Source organism: Erpetoichthys calabaricus, chromosome 5 (assembly GCF_900747795.2).
Source record: "Erpetoichthys calabaricus chromosome 5, fErpCal1.3, whole genome shotgun sequence".
NCBI lineage: Eukaryota > Metazoa > Chordata > Cladistia > Polypteriformes > Polypteridae > Erpetoichthys > Erpetoichthys calabaricus.
In genome coordinates, this window is record NC_041398.2 from 215,224,908 (window position 1) to 215,247,547 (window position 22,640).

The window sequence follows — 22,640 nt, forward strand, 5'->3', positions numbered from 1 at the left end:
TATAGTGCTCATCTCCTGACAGGGTAAAGACTGAATGCCAAATTACTTACTAAGGGTAGGAGAATATACAACAAGTACTAACTGCTCTGACTGCTGCCTGATGCTGGATCTTCTACAGATAAGAATGCTGTAATGCTGAAATATGGCCTCCTTATCTATTGTACTGTACTCTATATGCGAAATGCATAAAATTATTTTAGCAGCTTTTCATAATTTTTATTAACAACCCATTTGGTAATAAATTATTCTAATTTTATTTTTTTTTCCTTGCACATTTCTAAAGAAGTTGGAGGTGTTGGGTGTGAGTGACGGTGTATGGATAAGCAGGCCCTGCAATGAACTAGCCTTCCTTGTACCCAGTATGGCCGGGTGCAGGAATGACAGGTCTTGAGATAAAAGTTGGGACACCAACTAGGTTGCTTCGTGGCATTAGGCATCTTGTTCTCAGGCTTCCAAATAAACAAAAAACAGGTTTTGGGGTCTGTTTGTTCAGGAGCTCCATCTGGCAGATTGCTCTTTACAGAAAGACACCTCCTTCTGGGCAGCCGGTGTTCTAATGGTTGGGGAACCAGAAGGGGTGGGACTAAGTCCTCTTACCAGGCGGTTCCTCCATGCTGTGGGGAGAAAAAGTGAAGTCAGTCTTAGCAACAGTGCCTCCTCTTGTCCTGGCGGGTTATTACAAACTTCGATCGAGCCGCAGAGCTCCGACGCACATGTGTAACACCAATATTGCCAGTATAGGACCCAGCGCATCATGACCCTGAATTGTACTAAATAGGGTTGATGGTAATGTTAAGTAATATAAGAAGAAAGCATGTCAGCTTCAGATGATTTGTAGAACAATTCTGGGGTGCTGCATAAGGGCCCATAAACTCCAGCACCTACTGTTCAGATGGAACTCAGGTCACTACAGCTGCTAGTCTTGTTACAAGCACACAAAGAAAATATGTTGAAAAACAGAAAGATCACTATGCAAACTGAATTATGTTCACATTTCCACACTAAAAGAACACAAACAAGTGCAGCTCTCTCTTGGTTTGCACAAGTGCAGGCTGCTTGACTGTAAAACTCATAACATCCCAAGAAGAGGAGCAGAAGCACACCTACTGGCCAGTGGCCTCGTGGTCAGGCTTCAAAGACATTAATATATGATGCACCACTGTCACATTTCAAATGTGATTCAAACTCTCTCCATCCTCTACTAGCACTGTAAGCCAACAGTGTTCCATTTCTCATTGAATAAACTACTGTATGTGTAGAATGTGAAAGGGTCATTGAATGGCTTTAAAGAAAGGTTAAAATGACATATAAAATGCTGAGCACAGAATATGCTATCCTAGGAGATAATCAGGCAGTCTGCATTTCTTTGCTTTGACATTTTTTGGTATTACAGTCTCCCTCCTCCAATATTTAATTTTACAAGTAAAGGGATTTTTAGTTTTGCTGAGTAAATTTGTGAAGCTGTTATGTCAGGAAGACAAAGCAGTGGTTAGCTTAAATTACAACAAAGTTCATGTTAAGAAGAGATTCCCAAGGAAACAATACACTCCAAAGACATAGAAAAAATATCCTCAAATATCCCTTCTTCATTTATTTTTGTTCACTTCACCTGTCTTGTATGTTTCACATCTGCTTGACTGCATCGCTCCCAGTATTCCCACAATGAGGAGCCAAGGCTTCCTTTCACAATGATTAACTCAATTTTTAGTTTCATATCCCATATTCACCATATGCTTGCCTATAAGATTAGTATTATACATACTGTTTACTCTTACAGTGAAAAATAATGCTACTGAGACCCCTTTATACTTACAGCAATAAGCATTTATAGTGCCTCACTGGGACTGTGGCTGCACATTTCATCTTTCTCCAAGTCAGACATTTTCTGTCTTTTTTTTATTAATTCTTTAATTTATTATAATATTTATGTAGAAATGCATTTAATTATTAATTGAGCTTCTGTAAAAAGCCAGATTTCCCCCACTCCTAAAATAATTGTTCTATAATGGCACTTTATGGTTCTTTACTTGGTTCTGTGGTTCCTCGTAGAACTTTTACTTGACAAAGCACCATTTCATTCTGCAAAGGGTTTTCTGTGTATGAAGTTGGTTCTTTGTTCTTTGAAAAACTTACTAATAAACAGAAAAAACCTGAAATCTTATTTCTTATTTCATAAATTTTGCTCCTTTCAAAGGAAATCATCCAAATGATTTGAAGCCTAAAACAGATCATTTTCAGTCACATTTTTCTCTTAAGTGTTTTATTAAACCAAATAGTATATATGATGAATCCACACAGGTGTAAATGGATACAAGTTAGATGGGGGACCGCTGGCTGCTTTGTCATTTGCATCTTATTGCTAATAAAGAACCATTAAAAACACTGACTGCAGCCGTGGAAGACTGAAATAAGCAGTTAAGGGTAGGGAACCTTAACAAGCGAGACCACTAAAATGAAGCAAAAAAATGTCACTTGAGCAATAAGCGCTTCCTTCATTAGCAATAATTGACTTCTAAGTAAGAAATGGGGTCAGAACAAAAACCTGAAGCCACTGCAGCCCTCCAGGACTGACATTGTCTACCCCTTCCCTATGGCATTGCTCTGAAGAACCACTCTGGCACCTTAGTTTTTTTAAGAGTGCCCTTGGGAAAAATAAAGTTCTATTTATCTATATATTTCTTTTGCTGTCCAGCACAAACAACTGACACTGCTCACTACCCAATGAACAAATTAAGTAAGTCAGTTTTGGAAAGCTTCAGTTTAACCTCCATCAGCATTCTGTCATTGCAAACCAAAGCCAGACGTGGCAGTTAACAAGCAAGAGCTGAAAGTACAATAAGTCAAGCTAACATTTTACTCTTGGTCACTTTGGGTTATTTAAGTAACTTAACTCACAATTTACTGGGTCACAGGTCACGTTAAACCTTCTCCCTTCTGACTTCTTTAAGAAGAGATTCTCAAGGAAAGAATACACACCAAAGACATAAAAAACAAGTTAGAAAATGTACGCTTGGCATAATATCTGTCATTATGAACCAAAGCCAGACGTGGCAGTTAGCCACGTGTGCAGGCAGGCCAGTCTTCAATGGACCTGAGTTTGGAAGGGAGGTTATAATACATTCTATATCAGGGTAGCGAAGGCCAAAGATGATCTCACCAGGACTGGGCAAAAGGCTGAAAACAGACCTGGACGGAACTCTAGTCAATCACAATGACCACTCTGTCACAAACATAAACACAATCCGCAGCTGGCAGTTAGCATAGTCTAAATAAATTAATAAAACTTTAAACCTTTGTAATTAATTCCTTATTTGCTTGAGCATGTCTGGCTGTAGTGATTTTCATGAAATGGGACTAGCAAATCTGTTCAGTTATGACGCATGTTAGGGAAAAACAGAAGTGACGAGCAAACTTTATTACGGCGACAGACCATTATGGATATCAGGTGAATGTGGCGCTGTGAGGATGAATTATTGGGAGTCCAGACTTTCAAAGTCTCAGACTGGGACACTTATGTTGCATGTATGCTCATGCATAAAGCCCACCCTTATTTGTTTAATGCCTACTTTATCTCAACACCAAGACTTCAAGTTATGAGCAAAAGACACTTTCACAAATGGACATGATTCCACACAGTGCTTGAAGTAGAATCAAATAAATGACTGTTGTTTGTTTTTGTCTGTTTCTTGGTCATCTTGGCAATGCTGTTCAAATTTGACAGAAGTTCTTAATTAAGGTTTTCCCCCGTCGGAGTTGTGACCACACTAGTTTACAAATATTATATCAAACTGGGATCTGGGGTGTATTTGTGTGGTCCTCTTTGCGGTTTTAAATATTTTGTGAGGATATTTGTTTTCAACAGAGCAATACTTTATTAGATGGGTAGCCTGTTAATACTGGGAACATCTGGATATTCTTCAGTTACCTATTGTGACGCATTGCTTGAAAATCTGTCCCTGTCACCTGGACATCTGGCCACCCCAGTAAATTATAGTGACAGTGAAATACTGAATTATTATAATGTGCAGATAACTGAGTAAGGTAATAGAACAGTCTGTCTGTCATTTTCTGACCAGCGTCCTGAACAGGGTTGTGGGGGTCCGCTGGAGCCTATCCCAGCTAGCATAGGATGCAAGGCAGGAACAAACCTTGGACAAAGTGTCAGTCCATCGTAAGGCAAACACACACACACACTACGGCCAATTTAAGATCGCCAACCCACCCAACCTGCATGTCTTTGGACTGTGGGAGGAAGCTGGAGCACCTGGAGGAGACCCACCCGCACACACACACACACGTGGAGAACATACAAATTCTATGCAGGAAGGATGTGAATCCTGTTCTCCTTACTGACAGGCAGCAGCGCTACCACTGTGCCGCCCCATATAGTACTGACAATTTTTTTTTAATGCTCTGTGCACAATAGCTTGCACACCATGGGGTGCATCACTCATATGTAGATAACCCTTTGTTTTCTTTGTTTGCCTTTTAGAATTTAATAGATAGTAAGATCACGTAATTCACCTGTTACTAAAGTGTTGAGAGGAGGAAGATGCATGCAGCGGTTTCTTCGAGTGCCTCGCTGGACATGCTGATAAGTCGATTGCAGTCCTTTGCACATCAAGCATTCAGCAGCGAAAGCGACTTCTAACCTGCACATGCAGTCTGCTGGATTTTAATGAACTTCTGTTGAGGACCTGTGTACCATCAGTAACGTCTATTGGAGGTGAACAAGAAGGAAATCTACAAAATATATATAAGTTGGTGTAACCGCTCTCAAGGTAAAACTGAAACAGTGAAATAATTTGTAGTTGGGAGTCGCACAAAATATTAGGATAGATGAATTTGCAAATTCACCAATGATTTTCACTGGGAGATTTTGAAAATTGAAAACTGTACACAGGGCATACATATGTCAACGAAAATGAACTTGTCTTGACAAATTTCCTTGAAGAATAAGTGTGTCACATTTTAATAAATCAGTCCATGGGCCAAGTTGTTTCATGCGGACAGAAAGATGGATGGACAGCCAGGCAGACAGACAAACATTACATATGAACACACCACAAGACTTGCTCAAATATCACTTCTTAGTTTTTGATGGACTGAGGAAGTAACACATGTTAATGAGCAGTAATTAGAATTATTGCCCGAGCGTGAGGGTGTGCTTCAATGGGGTGGTCCCTGGCTTAAGGATGAGCTAAAATCTACTGTCATCTCATAACAGTAGACATCAACAGCTGGATGAGAATGTTTTTGTATCTTTTTAAATAATTTTTATGTATTTCTTTTCTTCGGGTATGTACTGTATGTATGTAGTCCCTGACTTCTGAGACTCTATGATCGTGGGTCTTGTTAGAATATCACGATGGTGACAGTCATTTTCACATTTGTAGGGCACAGCCAAGCATACATTTGAATAAATTTCCATGAGACGCGGTGGTGACCTTCATTTTCCTATTAAAAACTCTTTTACTCTTTTTAGCTAATTTAGAGAGTTTCATTTGGGCTTTCTGCATTTTGTTAATTATTATCAATTTTAAAAAATACATATTTTTTATTTCATCATTATCTTTTTTATCAGCAAAGTTCCATACTGTGGCTCACTGAGGGCAAATGAGTTAGTAAGACACTAGTAAGTGATGCAATGCTGTAGTTTTTTAGGTTAGTGTTGAAGTCTGCTCAGGCTTTACACAGACCACTGGTTTATTGAGAATCAACAATCAATCACAGAATCAATACAGGCATCGCAGAGGAACTTACTTTATATACCTCCTGAAAGTTTAGTAAATAATCATAACTGCTTCAGCTGGCCTGAAAATGGATCAATGGATAAAAGTGTAAAAACTAAAGTCTGATTTCTTAAGTGATTGCCTTTTTGAAATTGTAAAGAAAAGACAATAGTAGACTGTACATACATGTATGCTATGCTATGAAAAATGCACGACACTCATTTATTTAATTCAGATTTAACTGATGCTTCCATTCAAAGTTAAGTAATTTAAAAAAAGTCATAATACATCTGATATGTAAGAAATTATTCAAAATTAATCTACTGAAACATTCAAATACACCCAGAGTTGCACCAGAAGCTATTCATGTTTTAATACTTCATAATTTTATTAAGCATGGTCCTAGGAAGCTGAGTAGCTGTAGACCTAACAATGGCAATACATGAAAAAACATTAAAAACACAGACACAAAGTCACTAAATAAATAATAACACCAATAACATCAAAGCTTTTGATTTTCCTGCTTTCATGGATAAGCTTGCTAAACTATTGGTAGCTCCAAAGACTGTGCTTTTACAATACCATTTTTCTCTCTAAAACAGACCTGTCAAAGTTAGTTTACATAAAATAATTTGTAGGTATTTTCTTTATTTATGTAAGGTAACACCATAAACAGTATGGTTACTGTATATCAAGTATTACCGACACTGTGACAGATTTGTGCCCCACCCAGTGTTAGAGCCTACCTTGTGCCTACCCCTGATAACTCTAAACTGAATACAGAGGATTCGATAATGGATGGATGGATGAAGAATAAATAACATGTCAATTTTATACCATGAAAACATATTGGCTATCATACCAAATCATGGTTTACTAATTTATTTATACCATAATGTGTTGGAATAAAGAGTCATTTAACGATATTGGATTTGTCTGTTTTGAACGAACAGGCCAGCTTGCCTGTGGCTGCAATGCAGGACTCGTGGCATTTTAATTCAGTACTAAGAACAAGGTGAAAGAAGAGCAGCAGATGGCAGACCCGTTTCTAGAGGTTTCCTGCAGTGGAATTGTCAACAGCATTTCTTTGCATTCTTATAAACCATTTTGGGGATACAGGTCTTTCCACAGTTTAATTTTATTACCGATATGGTGGCAATTGCAATTATATGAAAGTGCACTGTTTGGTTTTTGCTTGCTCTCTCTCTCCCTCCAATTGCTATTGATTAATGTGTGTTCAAATATTTTATTGTTATGTTTTAATTATATTGTTTCATATTGCCAAGTATTTATTACACTATGTATTGTCAAGCTTGGATCTCAGATTTGCACAAGAGGCAGGAAGGTAAGATCAGGTTTCCAAGGAACAATAACATTATCGCTGATCAGGCAAAAACCGTCTCATACTTTATTCAAAAAACGAGTCTATCTATCTTCGGCACTGAAGCGGACGGGTTATAACTGTGAAATGCCCCGCTGTAGCTCCCTTCTTCAGTTTAAAAGGACATAAAGTCTTTCTCGTGAGGCAGGTTCAGATGTAGTGGCTGGGGCAGACAGAGTGTGGAGGAGAGAGGACAAGAAAGAGCAATTATGCTGGTTGGGGTTTGGCCTTGATAGATAGATAGATAGATAGATAGATAGATAGATAGATAGATAGATAGATAGATAGATAGATAGATAGATAGATAGATAGATAGATAGATAGATAGATAGATAGATAGATAGATAGATAGATAGATAGATAGATAGATAGATAGATAGATAGATAGATAGATAGATAGATAGATAGATAGATAGATAGATAGATAGATAGATAGATAGATAGATAGATAGATAGATAGATAGATAGATAGATAGATAGATAGATAGATAGATAGATAGATAGATAGATAGATAGATAGATAGATAGATAGATAGATAGATAGATAGATAGATAGATAGATAGATAGATAGATAGATAGATAGATAGATAGATAGATAGATAGATAGATAGATAGATAGATAGATAGATAGATAGATTATTAATCCCAAGGGGAAATTCTTTTTTGTTTTTAGGCTGTACTCACACTGGCAATTTGTTCCGTGCCTGAGCACATTTTTCTGCATGTAACCCTGCAAAGTCTAGTTTGTTTGACTAGTGTGATCACTCTGTGCTGAGCCAACCGTACCATGCCCTGGCCCGTTTGGAAGAGGTGGGCCTGAGCACGGTTCAGTAGCATTCAGGAACAGTGGAAAACAGACAGGATGTCAATGAGGCGACAAGTCAGATAATGCAATTCTCATTTCATTCAATATCTTTTGAGTTATTATTTTTATTCTCACCTTACACATGAGCGCGAATTGTAGTTGGGAAGAAAAGCTGTAAATTCCTCCCTTAACATCATTTGTCACTGTAAAAATTCTTCTTGTACGTGCAGCACAATCAGCAAAACGCTGCAGGTAGAGGGTAGAGTGTTATTCTGCCCTACACGACTTCAAAACAACCACAAAATAAGTAAAATCATTTTGACATGCATGCTGTTGTTCAGTGTTCACAGCTTGCTTTGGCTTTACACAAAGTCGCATGGTCATGATGAAATGCGCCTGGGCCTAGAACGTTAAGTGCAGTGTGAGTGCAGACCATCGGAGGAGTAGGGAGGGGGGACAATGGTGCTTAGGAATGGTATGGAACAAATGTGCCTAGTGTGACTACACCCTAAAATATTCTAAACATCGTGCGAGAAGCACGTTACACGGTAAGCAAGCAAACCTGCAGGTGATCCTGCACAAGGCCGATCAAAACTGTGTTTCTTTCCCATTGAAATACTGTTTAAGAATGAATATTTAAAGGGCAGCTGGTTTACTGTTGGACAGAGAGCAGGCCCGCAGCTAACAGAGTGCCAGCATGCAGCTGCTGGCGTTACGCAGTATAAATACTCAGCAGAGAAGCTACTGTGCTGTCTTGGAGCAACTGCCACTGCCATCTGTAAAGCGGCGGCAAAACCAGTCACAGCATAATTAAGTTCTGTTTCTTCACAAGTGTTTATGTTTCTTGTTCTTTGTAGATGGAGCCTGAGGAGACACCACCACCCTGACGTCACCTCTGCTGAGCCTTCCCTCTGGCTGTTTGTGTTAGCTGAGAAGGCTCAGGAGATGTAGAACATTCATTCGGGGTACTTTATATATTACCAATTTTATTGGATTTACTGGTGTCTGTTATCTTCTTGCTCTGTTTTAAAGATTCTAAATTTCAGGACCGTGTATTGGGATTTGTCGGCTATGGATTGCTTTTCAGGCAAATGCGCTTTTCTTGCTCTGCTTAGCATATTTGTCTCATTTGTTGATTTTATTAATAAATTCTTCATTTATAAAGACTCTTTGTTTGCCTTTTTTATACAAGCCAAGGGTTTACGGTGTCCCCTCCTCTTATGGGTTATTTTGTTATATTTTTAGGAAATTTAAGTTTATTTTTGAACCCTAATTCCCTTTCTAAGCCTTTGAAGTTTGAGGCAGCCAGTGGAGGCGAGATTAAGCCCATCTGGGTGAGGCTTTTTCCATGCAGGCAAAGTAGACCAAGCTTAGACAGTGAAGCCTTTTAGCGGCCTCACATCCCTTTCACCATGTGGAAGACTCCATGTCATAACACCAATCAGTTTATCCTTAGAATACAGTATTCTCAACTGCTATTGCTGCTGTTGAACTCTTTCAAGATGCATGTCGACAAATGTCAACATAACGGGGTTGAAGTCTAAATGTCGAGAAAAGTCACCGAAAATCTTTTATTTCATTTGATCCATTAGGTGGGAGCAAAGACTGCAAGAAAATGTCAGCCATGTGCACTGACCAGCTTGGCATCAAATACCAGCAAGTTGCTCCTGTCAAAAAAGTAATCTGTATAAGATGTGTTGTGTATTGTCAATGAAAAAAATTATAAGGAAAGTGCTGCTGAAAAAAATATCATGTGTTCAACACATATTGCAAATGGTGTGACACAGTAATGCATTCAATTCATTACTATGAACAGCATCATACACATCAAAACTGTCATGTAATGACAGTTCATACATTTGTTAGGTTTCACAATTTGAGTAATAAAATAGAACTTTGACATTTTTCACAAAAAGTGAGATTTTGTGAAAACATTCAGCCTGCACTTATGATGGAAAAAATAGCCTCAACAGAGTTAGCGGTAAATACATGTAAAGTTGTAAAGTCAAAAGTTACGTAGACACCGGCTGCCTCAAAGACTATAGAAAATTTAACTTGAAAACTTGAACATGTTTTACATTTGACTTACAAATGAACTTTACAATGATAGTAAAATATTGTTGTTGCATAGTTTTTAAGACATCTCAACTTACAATTGTTGTAGCTTCTGTGTTAATGGTTAGTAAAATAGATGTTTTCCCATTTCAAGATCTTTGTTTGGCCCTGGGCCACTTGTGGTCCCATAGCCACTTTCATGTGTTGAATTCCCCCCACACAACAGGAACCACAACCTTTATGCAAAATACGTGACATGGAAAGAATAGTGGTGCGGTGTGAAGTGCGGTGCAATTGGGCATTTATGGGGGTTCCCCTGTACCTTATTGCTTCAGAGTGATCACAACTTCATGGGGGTTCCCCTGTACCTTATTGCTTCAGAGTGATCACAATTTCATGGAGGAGAAAACTGCTTTGATGCTTTGGCGTGGTGCACCAGGGAGGCAACTATGAAGATTGATGCAGTGTAAAGTGTGCCGCTCCTCCTTCACTGATAACTCCCAGAAGTCCAAACTACTTACAGACCTGGAAGATGGCCCCAGTGCTTGTGATCAACCAATCAGCATAATTCATCACACAAGTCCTACACACGATAGTTCCTAATTGAGTGAAAAGCACAAACCCTGGAGTAGGAGCTAAAAAAAGCACCAGAACATATGCACCAGGAAGTACAAATGGGCAGACTTCCTGCAGTGAGAATACAACAAAAGTTCCTGATTTTCTTAAAAGTCCTTGGTTTCTGAATACAAGTTCAGGGTATAATGTTAAGACTGAGTAAAGTGGTGTCCATCCATCTTCCTCTCTTCAAAGCCCCTTAAATTGGGGTCATTGGAAACTGGATCCTATATCAGCACTATCCACTCTCAGGCATGGTGTTAGCTGCAAGACATATTGACTTGTACAAAGAAAATTAAAGTCACCAGTTTCTAACAAGCATCTTCAGAATACAGAAGTAAATGCACTGTACTGTATTCTCTGCTTCATGTGCAAATGTAATCTCTTGAGACTATAAGGAAAAGTGAAAATGTAAGCCTACTGACTTGCAAAAAGAAAAGCAGCAGTACTAATAAATGTTGAAGTCTTCAGCCATTAAGCTCATACCTAACACAACACTACAGGTTCAATTAACTGGGGATTCCAGACTGCCCCTTGTATGGGTATACTGGATGTCAGAGTGGACGCTGTTACTAACTGATGCCCCACATGGACTTTCTCTTGCCTTCTGCCAAGTGCTACTGGCACAGTCTCCAACTTCCAATCTACTCCATCAGTAAGATGAATTTTGTAGATTCAAGAATGTATGGATGGAAGAACTAACTGAGTCATGGCTAAACTCAACTTAAACTCTCACATGGACTTTGCACAGATTGTTCCTGCCTTGTGTCTGATGCTTGCTGGGAAGGCTCCAATTCCCCTGCAATCCTGCTTGGGTTTAGAAAATGGATGGCTCGATGGATTGACTGAATTATATATCATTACATGTTATTTTTAAATGCTGACACACATTAATGATCCATAAATGTGCTACTGTGGAATACAAGAATGATTAAATATGACTTTGACTAGTATAATTATGAACATGTTTAGAATTTACCCTTTAATTGTATTTAATTGCATTACATATTTGTAAGAAGTGACACACAGCAAAGATTCAAATATGTATTGTGTTTTGCAATAACAGTATGACTGAATATGATGAAAATTTAATAGCGGAAGATGATGAGAATATAATAATAGCATTAACACTGACATACTTAAAATTCACCTTTTGATTGCATTTTTACAGCTCTAAGTAATTTCTTCTGTTTCGAGTAAACCTGAAACATTACTTGCACTTCCTTTCAGGCAGCAAATATGGAACATAAGTGCCTGTTCTTAATGTTCCTTGAGTGCTGCGGTCTTGCTTCATCCTTCTGTTGCCCATTCCTTTTACAATATCTGATTCATTCCTTCTGTTATCTCATGTTCTGAAACATGTACTTAAAACGGGGCAAGTGGGTGGAAAATGTCAAGTTTGGTTTAACCCAAGCTGAAAGAAACTTTCTCAGCTTTCCATAATGAGTGATCATCTTGCACACAGAAAGGGCTTCCTTAGTTCTGTGACTGAGGAGAGATAAGCAGAATAGAAGATTGGCAAATTATACCATAGCTTCATCAAGAAACTTAATCCGTATCCTTTTACTTCGAGAAATGTCTGTAAGAGGGTAATATTTCTAGTGCCTATAGCTGGATTATTTTAATTGCAACATATCAGCTACACACATGTCCTATTGGATCAGTCACCAGAGTGCAGAGAAGGGTATAAATCCTCTGTGAGTGACTACAATATATATTTAATATGTCAGATGTCACTCAGGACAATGCATTGCAGGTGTACACATTTAAATGTTGGTGTGCTAATATATCCACGGAAAACTGCTGTGTGTCCATGGTTGTAATCAACTATTCTAGCTAATATAATTGTTAGATGCTCAAAGGGTTAAGAGCTAATGTTTTGGTAGACACCATTGGTTGGTAGCTAATAATATTAGGCTGTGTGTTACTGGTAAACAGCACACCTCATGGGTCAGAGGAGGCCTAGTGACAAGCTTTTAGGCAGGTAAAGTTCTAGTGCAATTTGGATATTATAAAACTGAAAATGTTGACAATCTTTTCCAAATCGCCTTTGGAATAAATAAGATCATAAAGTAAGTAGTAGGAGAACTCAACAATGGTAGGAGGAGGCAGGACATTCCAAGTGAGGAACATCTCAGGGCACAAAATGCCGAGCCAACTGTTTAAATCCCAAGACGAACAAGAGATGACAGACTCAGATCAAGTAAGTATTGAATCACACAATGGACAAACAGGGTGGCACAGTGGTTAATGCAATTGCCTCACTCCTCCAGGAGACTGGGTTGCAGTGTGTGCGGAGTTGCTACGTCCTCCATGTGTTTATTTGGGCTTTTTTGCCAAGTCCTCTGGTTCTCCTCCCACATCCCAAGGAAATGATTGTTTGTGACTTTAAACTGTCCCAGTTAAACTGTACTGTACCCTATAAATGACAGACATCCCGCTCAGGGGTGGTTACTGATTGACTGGCTCTGAGGTTCCTGGGAGCGTTGATCGAGAAATTATATTAAAGTCAGCTACATAAAGAAAGATGGAAAGCTGGCAAATGTCTAGACAAATCAAATTGTAATTATTTTTATTGGTCAAAAAGAGATTATTTTGGCAGCCCTGGGCTGCAAAGTTGCCTGGTTTACGAAGATGGAGATTGAAATGTGTTAAGCTTTCACTAGTCAGTGCAGGGTGTCAAAGATCATAAAAATGTGTAGCATAGCGTAGTTTCTCATAGAAATTTACAACAACAGTCAGCCATACTGAGGCAACGGCAAGGAAGGTTTCTTTACAGTAGCAATAATTGTTACTATCACAGCAAATCATAGTCTGGATAAAAGCACTATGGGGATTATTCAAAAGAAAGGAAAATGACAGAAAGTTGTGCATACAGACTACAATAAGCCATCAGTTTATTAAAACTACTTCAGCAAAACTTATTAACTTTAAATTTTATAAACATTTTACCATACTTTTCAGAATTCATTGTGATGGACAGCAGGTATGGACTGGTGTCCTGGCTGGGATGGTAATGGTTTCTTAACTAGCCAGAAGGCCAAGGTAGTGAGAGGCCAGGTAGAAGGGCATGGTGTTCTGTGCCTCAGCCAGGAGGTTGGCAGGAAATGCCAATATAAAATTGGATAAGCTGGCATCAAGGCGATGCTGGAATGAAGATCCTTACCCAGGGGGAAGCCAGTACAATAGAGTAACAGGGGAAGACAACCTGCCAGGACCATATGCTACCCTGACACGCTAGGTGGCACCATCCCTGTGCTGCAGTACCCATACACATTCCCTGGCAGAGCATGCTGGGAATTGTAAATCAAGGGGGCAGCACTGCTGGGTGCCATGGGTGCTGCTTGGGGGTGCTGCATAGACTAGTGGTCTCAACTTTATGGGGCTTCTGCCTTACCTTGAAGTGCTTTCTCAGTGCAACGTCCTGGTAGCGGATATACTTCCGAGTTTTACATAAAAAGAGCCACTCTGTCCTGCCCAGGCGAACTGGAGCTGGGCAAAAGAGGACAAAGCTCGTCTGGGAGGAGTGGAGGAAAAGACAGAAGAGAATCTTTAATTATGTTGTACATGAAGATTATTTTTATTTGAACTGAGACTCATGTCTGGGGTTTGGGGCTCTGTGGCACCCCCTAAAGGTCAAATTATGTACAGTATATTAAAAGGATGACAGTTTTGAATTCAACAAATGTCATATCACTGCTGCGTCTGTAAACATCACAAAATAAAACAAAGCTACAGGGCTCTAATTCAATGTATTTTTCTATATAACAACTTGAAATATACTACTAGATACAGAAATGCTCCTACCACTTAACAGGCACTTCAGAGACATGGGGGGCTCTCACTAATACAAGTTAAGTCAACATACAGACACACAACTGAGGCAGGCATTACAAATTGTTCTACCCATGTTATAGAAATATTAATATTAAAATAGGTAATGCAATTTTCTATCATAAAAATTACATCAATTGGACAATCATTAAACCGTACTTCAGACAAGAAAACTGTCAAGAATGTGCAAATGTAATTCCAGAACTAGTCTATGCTTATCACATTATTAATATATATTAATATTTATGTATATGTATAATGTATATTAATATAATGTATGTTTATATATTTATCGCCATGTTAATGACATCATTATGTCACCATATTGTCCATTTCTTTTTCAAAGGTGCTGCCTTTCTCTGTTTTTATATTTAATTTCACTGCCATTTTGTGTGTCTGGTTACTATGATAGTTCATGGGTGTTATGCATGTGATTGCCAAGACACAAACCTTTTCACCTGTGACATCACGACAGCCATAATATAGAAGATGGCCACTTGCATTAAACAGTGTTTAAACTTTAAGGAGTTAAAGGAATGGCTGTGCATGCAAATAGACTGGTTAAAAACAAAATTCTGGTTTTGAGTCAAGACTCATTTTGACAAATTTTGTTAGCCATAGGATTATCTAATGAGTTGTGTTATCAAACTTTGCTCACATCTTTGACTATCCTTCTGCAAAGCCCTTAAAGAAAGGCCAATTGGTATCTGTCACTTGCTACTGTGATCTGGAAGTTTTTGTTATATGACATTGAATCACAGTGGATTAAGTTTGGCTTCTCTGAAATGGATCAACAGAAAAAAAGTCTTTAATGTCAAAGTGAAAACAGACCTATGCAAAGTGGTCTAATTTAATTACTAATGTAAAGCATAAAAATAATTGATCACATGATCACAAGATTTATCCCTTTAATATATCACCCATAAATTATCACTGGTGCAGCCACCTAGTTTTAGAAGTCATAAGTACTTAACTGAGATTGCCTGTCCAAAGGCCAGAAATTTCATCTGATTGTAGACTAAATGCACCTTAGCTGGAAAGTTCAGCTTGTGGTGAGTCACAATGGTGGCCTAACTACACAATGAACATTAGAACAATCTAGATGAAGATAAAAGAACGCTCCAAATAACTCCATGAAGAGTAGATTGAAAAGAACAAGTCAGGAAATGGAGTCAAGAAACTATACAAGTCATGGAATATCCTTTGGAGTACAATTAAATCATTCACTGCAAAATGGAAAGAATATGGCACAGCTGTAAATCTGTTCAGAGCAGGCCGTCTACAAGATGACCAGTGAGGGAGACCAGCAAGAGACCTAGGAGAACTCTGAAGGAGTTACAACCTACAGTGGCTGAGATTGGAGATACAATGCAAACAACAACCGTTGAAGCCCTGATGCTTCACCAGTCACAGATTTATGGGAGAGTGGTAAAGAGAAAGCCCCTTTTAAAAAACACTCAGCTAGAGTTTGATAGAAAGCAAGTGGCAGACACTGAAGTCAGCCGGAAAAAGGTTCTGTGGTCTGATAAGACCAAAATAAAGCTTTTTGGCCATCAGCCTAAATGGCTTGTCACTGCACATTATCAAAAACACACGATCCCCACCATGAAACATGGTAGTGGCAGCATCACGCTGTGGGGATGCTTCTCTGTAGCTCACCCTGGAAGGCTTGTGAGAGTAAAATACGGGGAAATTCTGAAGAAAACCCTGATGCAGTCTATAAGAAACCAAAAGACAACAACTCCAAGCACAAATCCAAAGAATCACAGGAATGGCTCAAGACAACAATGTTAATATCCTGGAGTGGCTGAGTCATCGTCCAGATCTCAATCCAATTGCAAATTTGTCACTGGACTTGAAAAAGGCTGTTCACTCATGATCGCCATATAACCTGACATTACTTGAGCAGTTTAACAAAGATGAATGGAGAAAAAGCAGCAGTCTCCAGATACACAAAGCTGATCGAGACCTGAGCACACAGACTCAAGGCTGTTATGGCTGCCAAAGGCGCATCTAACTCAATGCTGACTTGAAGGGGGTGAATACTTATATGATCAACAAATTTTGTAATTCATTTATATCACTTTGCAGAGATCTGTTTTCACTTTAATAACAAAGAGTATTTTTTATTGATTAGTGTGAAAAATCTGTGACTGAATGTTGCATAACAATAAAATGTACAAACATCCAAGAGTGAATAATTCTGATAGACACCATATTTTAAACTGTATGACAGGACATGCCATTTGTCTTGTTTTCATACAGCAATAGCTTTGAGAGACTGAATTCATTTCTTAGAAGTATTTCCAAAGACATTTTATTGATTCTTTTAAAATATAGGTTGCCTTACACGAACAGTTTGAAGAAAATATCAAACTAATTACTGCCAAAAGCCACTTTGATTGCAAGACCACCACATACAAAAACTGACAGCACTGTCTAATAATTAAGTCATAGTTTAAGTGCATTATTATGAGAAAACATGCAACAAAATTAAGAAATGCAACTTCAAACAAACTGCGGTAGGCTGGCACCCTGCCCGGGGTTTGTTTCCTGCCTTGCGCCCTGTGTTGGCTGGGATTGGCTCCAGCGGACCCCCATGACCCTGTAGTTAGGATATAGCGGATTGGATAATGGATGGATGGAACTTCAAACAAAACAAATGTAAACTGCAGCCTGTCTCAGATTATTCATTACAATCTACGGATAAGAAAACCCAATTAAAAAAAATTAAAATCAACCATCCCAGGTCATGAAAAGATTTTATATTGAAAACTTAATAATGAACAATGAATGTTACTACAGAGTATACTTTGTACAAATGAAAAATTGTTTTTAAAAATTTGTTTTATTAAAAAAAGGAATTAAACATAAATTAATCAGACTTAAAAAATGTAATTGTTTGACTAGTGGCAACAGGGTCCTCTACTGGACCACAAGTATCATTCACTGCAGCAACTTGACACTTCCAGTTACTAAGCAGATCAAATTCTGCTTAACTTTTAATATTATGTTACACATCACCGGTAGACCTTGCTAGTACTGGGTTGGACCCCCTTTTGCCTTCAGAACTGCCATATTTCTTTGTGACATTGATTCAACAAGGTGCTGGAAACATTCCTGACAGATTTTGGTCCATATTGACCTGTTAGCATCACACAGTTGCTACAGATTTGTCGGCTGCACATCCATGATGCAAATCTCTTGTTCCACCACAACCCAAAGGTGGTCTATTGGATTGAGATCTGGTGCCTGTGGAGCTCATTTGAGTACAGTGAGCTCAATGTCATGCTCAAGAAACCGGTTTGAGATGATCTGAACATGTTATCCTGCTGGAAGTAGCCAAGAAAAGATGGATACACTGCAGTCACAAAGGGACAGACGTGGTCAGCAACAATACTCAGGTATTCTCTGGCATTTAAACGATGCTCAGTTGGTACTAAGGTACCAAAGTGTGCCAAGGAAATATCCCCCCACACCATTACATCAGCAACACCAGCCTGAACCGTTGATACAAGGCAGGTTGGATCTATGCTTTCATGTTGTTGAAGCGAAATTAAATAAATAGATAAATAGATCTTTATTGTCATTGTCACTTTTACAAAGGAACAACGAAATTCTGACCCTATCATTTGAATTTTCCCTTTTTTGGACCATTCTCTGTAAATCCCAGAGGTAGTGCTGTGTGAAAATCCCAGTAGATCAGCAGGTTTTTAAATACTTAGACCAGCTCGTCTGGCACCAACAACCATGCCATGTTCAAAGTTACTTCAATCACCTTTCTTCCCCATTCTTATGCTCGGTTTGAACGTCAGCAGGTTGTCTCGACAATGTCTACATGCCTAAATGCATTGAGTTGTTGCCAAGTGATTGGTTGATTAGATATTTGCACTAAAAAACAGTTGAACCTAATAAAGCGGCCAGTGAGTATATATGGTAGGTGATTTTAAAGTGTGACTATTTTAGTATTATTTTCAATAGGTTCCAGCTTCCACCAACCTGGAAAAAAACAGGGCCATATTATTAAAACATCAGTTTAGCTCTGTTATATTATACACAGCCTCCAAAATAAGCAATACAACTACATGAATATCTGATAAAGACCACAAACAACTCAGCTGAATTCTTTTAAAAAGAACCCAGTAAGTATCAAATCCAAGTTATTCAGAAACTTGTTTCATTCTGTCATTCTTCTTTCTTTACCAAATATGGCGCAAGAAGGTCAAAAGGACATGAAGGAGACTTAATAGATACACAGCCATGAAAGAATACAGTGCTGCTGTGTTCCACTGAGGACATGTGACCAGCTGTATTCATTTAAGATCAAGTATCATAGCAACCTGATCTTTAAATACGATGAGGCTTTGAGCATTGAGATGCTGGTAACAGTGTAGCACACTCTAAAGTAACCCCAATTCATGGACTCCAGGCTAAGCAAACATCATCCTTACATAGCAGATGGCATCAGGCTCAAAATTCCAGACACGAACATTTTAGGATGAAGTGTGTAGGAAGTCTCTTGGTTTATACGAAACAGAAGAACTCATTTGAACTGTCACTCACTTATTGTATTTTCCGCGATTCTCTCCTCTCTATACAACTGGCCTTTAAAAACTGGAGGAGAGGTTCATATGTTATGCAGGAACAATGACACAAAAATCAAACAGGCGATGTTCCCAGTAGAGATAAAGACGTCTGGAATGTAACATTAATTTTTGCAGGCTGTGACCTTCACAGTCAATGAATCCAGCAGTTAAAGGCTCTTTCTTCACGCCAAAAAACAGATTTCCTGGTTTCCACAAGCAAGAAAGAATATTCTTCCATTCTGAACTTTGTTTGGATGATTCCTTCCTTGAGCCCAATGCTGCTGGAATATGCTCTGGCTCACAGCAATCCTGGACTGGATTAAGAAGATTTGAGAATATTAGGTGCAGAGGTGGGTAGAGTAGCCAAAAATTGTAATCAAGTAAGAGTAGCGTAACTTCAAAATAATATTACTCAAGTAGAAGTAACAAGTAGTCATTCAAAAAATGACTCAAGTAAAAATAAAAAAGTATTTGGTGAAAAGACAGCTCAAGTACCGAGTAACTGCTCATGATAAATGATTTATTTTTTAGAAATGTTGTAATAAGACAGACAAAAAAAATAATGTGCAAATTCTGCTATTTCCAAATAATAAAATAAAAAAATAAGTAAAAATAACATCTTTACAAAATAAAGATGCACAAATAACACAAAGTTCCAAATCTCAGTTTTTCACAACAAAGCTTTTGAAGCCAATACCTACAGTAGGTAACATGTATGTTTGAACAGTGCAAACTACTTACAGTGACAAGATATACTGTACACTGACAGTATAATACTGCATATTCACTTGCCCTCCAAATAGCACAGCTGATAGAAAATAACAGAACAAGGTAGCTTGTGCGCGTACAAGAAGTCTCACTTTACCTTGACTGTCTGTGTCTGTGCATGTTTGGTTAAAACATGCTTGTTCTTCACTCTGTGAAGTGATGGTTAAGCTTCAGCAGGAGTTGGCTCTCAAGGTTCTTGCAGTGAAGCTGTGACCATTTAGCAGTGAACAGGAGCCCTGCATGACTAAAAAATCTCTCACAGGCTGCAAACGCAGGAAGTGTGTGTGTGTGTGGTAATGTGACTGCATGGCTAAGTCTGATTGGTGAAACGAAGTCATGTGATTATTGTTGCTACATCTGATTAGTGAAATAGTCATGCAGTAGATCCACTGGCGGCTTCTCTCTGGCAAAAATATAGCGTATCTAATGTGTAAATGGAAAAAAAGTAACGAGTCGAGTGTTGCCCAATGTAGCAGAGTAAGAGTAGCGTTTCTTCTTCACAAATGTACTCAAGTAAAAGTAAAAAGTATGGTGCAATAAAACTACTCTTAGAAGTACGTTTTTTTTAAAAAGTTACTCAAGTAAATGTAACGGAGTAAATGTAACTTATTATTACCCACCTCTGGTTAGGTGTTACATCTACCTAAGCTTCTGATCAAGAAGTTTTTTTTTTCTCTCTTTTAATTTTTTTTTTTTAATTCAGACCAAAGTATATTTGTATACTTATTTATTTACTTACTTATTTATCCACTTATTTATGTATGCATTTATTTAAAGATCTTCTATAAAAAGCCATATTTCCCCCAGAGGACATTCATTCGTGCATCTGTTTGTTCTATTTATCTATCTGTGTCTCCAGATTTAGGAACCTCTAGGATGTGCTGCTAAAATGTAAAGTAACTGGGGTTTAATCCAAATGAAATTCTAAGAATTTTTATTCCACCTTTTAAGAGTCATTATTTGGTGCTTGGATAACAACAGTCTGCCAAATACACTAAGGATCTGGTTTTTAACTTTACACAATTCTATATTCAGTATCTTTTTTTTGTTTACCTTCTGCTAAATTCAATGCCACAAATTCAGTTTATTCATGGTAAGGCTACGTTACATTCCATTACTTTTCCAGTGATTTTCAATCGTAGCCTTCATTTATACAGGGTGGCCCACAAAAAAGTGGCCCACCTCCACCGAGACACCTGCATTATGTGGTGAAAAGAAAAATGATCAAATTTGGTTCTCACATTTACAGAAAATACTGAAAATACTGAAAGTGATCTCTTTGTGCATCAGTACATCTCTGTACCAATTTCAGTGCATTCATGTACACTCTATCTGGTGGCAGACGAGACAGGAGTCATCTCGGTGGAGGTGGGCTGCTCTGTATAATGTTAGGAGGCAGTCCACGTCGCATTCCTGACAACCAATGAATGCTCATTCAGAAGTTCAATGCATGTAATACACCATCAAGAAACACGGGGGGGTAAGGCCCTCAGAAACAGAAGAGAAGTTAATCTGTTTGATCTTTATGTTTTATGTATCATACTTGAATAGAAAAAGAAAACAAGGGCAGAGACTGTGGCTGAACTCTCCTTACTCCTTACTCACCCATTAACCCTTTCATACAGCACCAGCTCAAAAAAAAAAAAAAAAAATGGGCCAACTAAGGCTATGCTGGAAAGTCAACATGCAGTCGTTAGATTAGATATTCCCAGCAATATTCAATTACTTAAATTGGCATGGTTCAATGATGACAAGCCTGACATGCCCCACAAATAACATTTTGAAATGTGACATCAGCTTTACAGTCAGTCTGAGTGTATAAAGTACATACAAAGTCCTTCTGATTTCTCTTATAAGAGGACTAAACAGTTAAAATGTGCTATGAAATGGCTCTTGCTCGCTGAATGTCGTTACCCTGATGGAAAATACATTAAAAAAAAGAAACTCTGAAAGGAAATATGAGAGTGTAGAAAGAAAGAAATGATGTAATCTGCAATGTCAGAGTCAGTCAGCAGCACTGACTTTGGCAACCCTCAGAACAGCAAATGAAAACAACATAAAAACTGTTGTCATCAACTAGAATGATGCAAACGACTTTGACTTGGTGCCATGCGATCAGAGAAAACCTAACTAACCTGCCAGTACACAAGAAATATGAGTTATCAAAGTAAACCATAATACAAAAATGAAATGGACTCCTTATAGAAGTGATGTCCTCTTCAGACTGAGAGCAGCAGGAGGCCAATAAATAAGCCCACAGTGCAATTTAAGTGTGGCCGTATAATTCTAATAAATGAAAGGAGCTGAAAAAGAAGCAACAGATTACTTGAGAGGCAGGATTGAAAGCCTGGTAGGTTATCCTAATATGGTACTTGAAAACTTGTGCAGGAATTGCTTGACATCTTTCGAAGATATTATAGACATAATGAGCATGGCTAGTATGATTATAGAGCAGCAGGAATGGCACAATTTTATATTTCTATAAACAGGCAGAAGGCTGAAGGCTAACATGGTATACTAGCAAGAATGCTTTTGAAAGGCACCTACCAGAGAGCAGTAAAATACTTAATTGGCAAACTAGGAACAATAATTTTTAAAAAAATATCCATTTCCCCTTTTCATTACAGAAAAAGGCTAGGATTAAATTAATAAACAACACAATCATACACAGCTTCTTATTTAAAGTTGGTACGCCTCAGAAACAATCAACATTGCCACTATAGATGTTTAATACATGTTTGTTGGTAGCTGCAGCATCGTTAATTTGGCCATTGTGCAATTAATTACCTCTTCCTAGATGAAGTTGTGACCTCTGCAACAGATTCACTCTGCGCTCAAGTATTGACAGTACAAAAATGTGACC

General features: G+C 38.3%; 1 protein-coding gene across 9 annotated transcripts in view; it reads right to left on the reverse strand.

Moving 5' to 3' along the window:
• Positions 1 to 22,640, reverse strand: part of nedd4l (NEDD4 like E3 ubiquitin protein ligase) — a 555,383-nt gene that overhangs the window by 181,703 nt on the left and 351,040 nt on the right. The gene's annotated exons all lie outside the window — the stretch shown is intronic.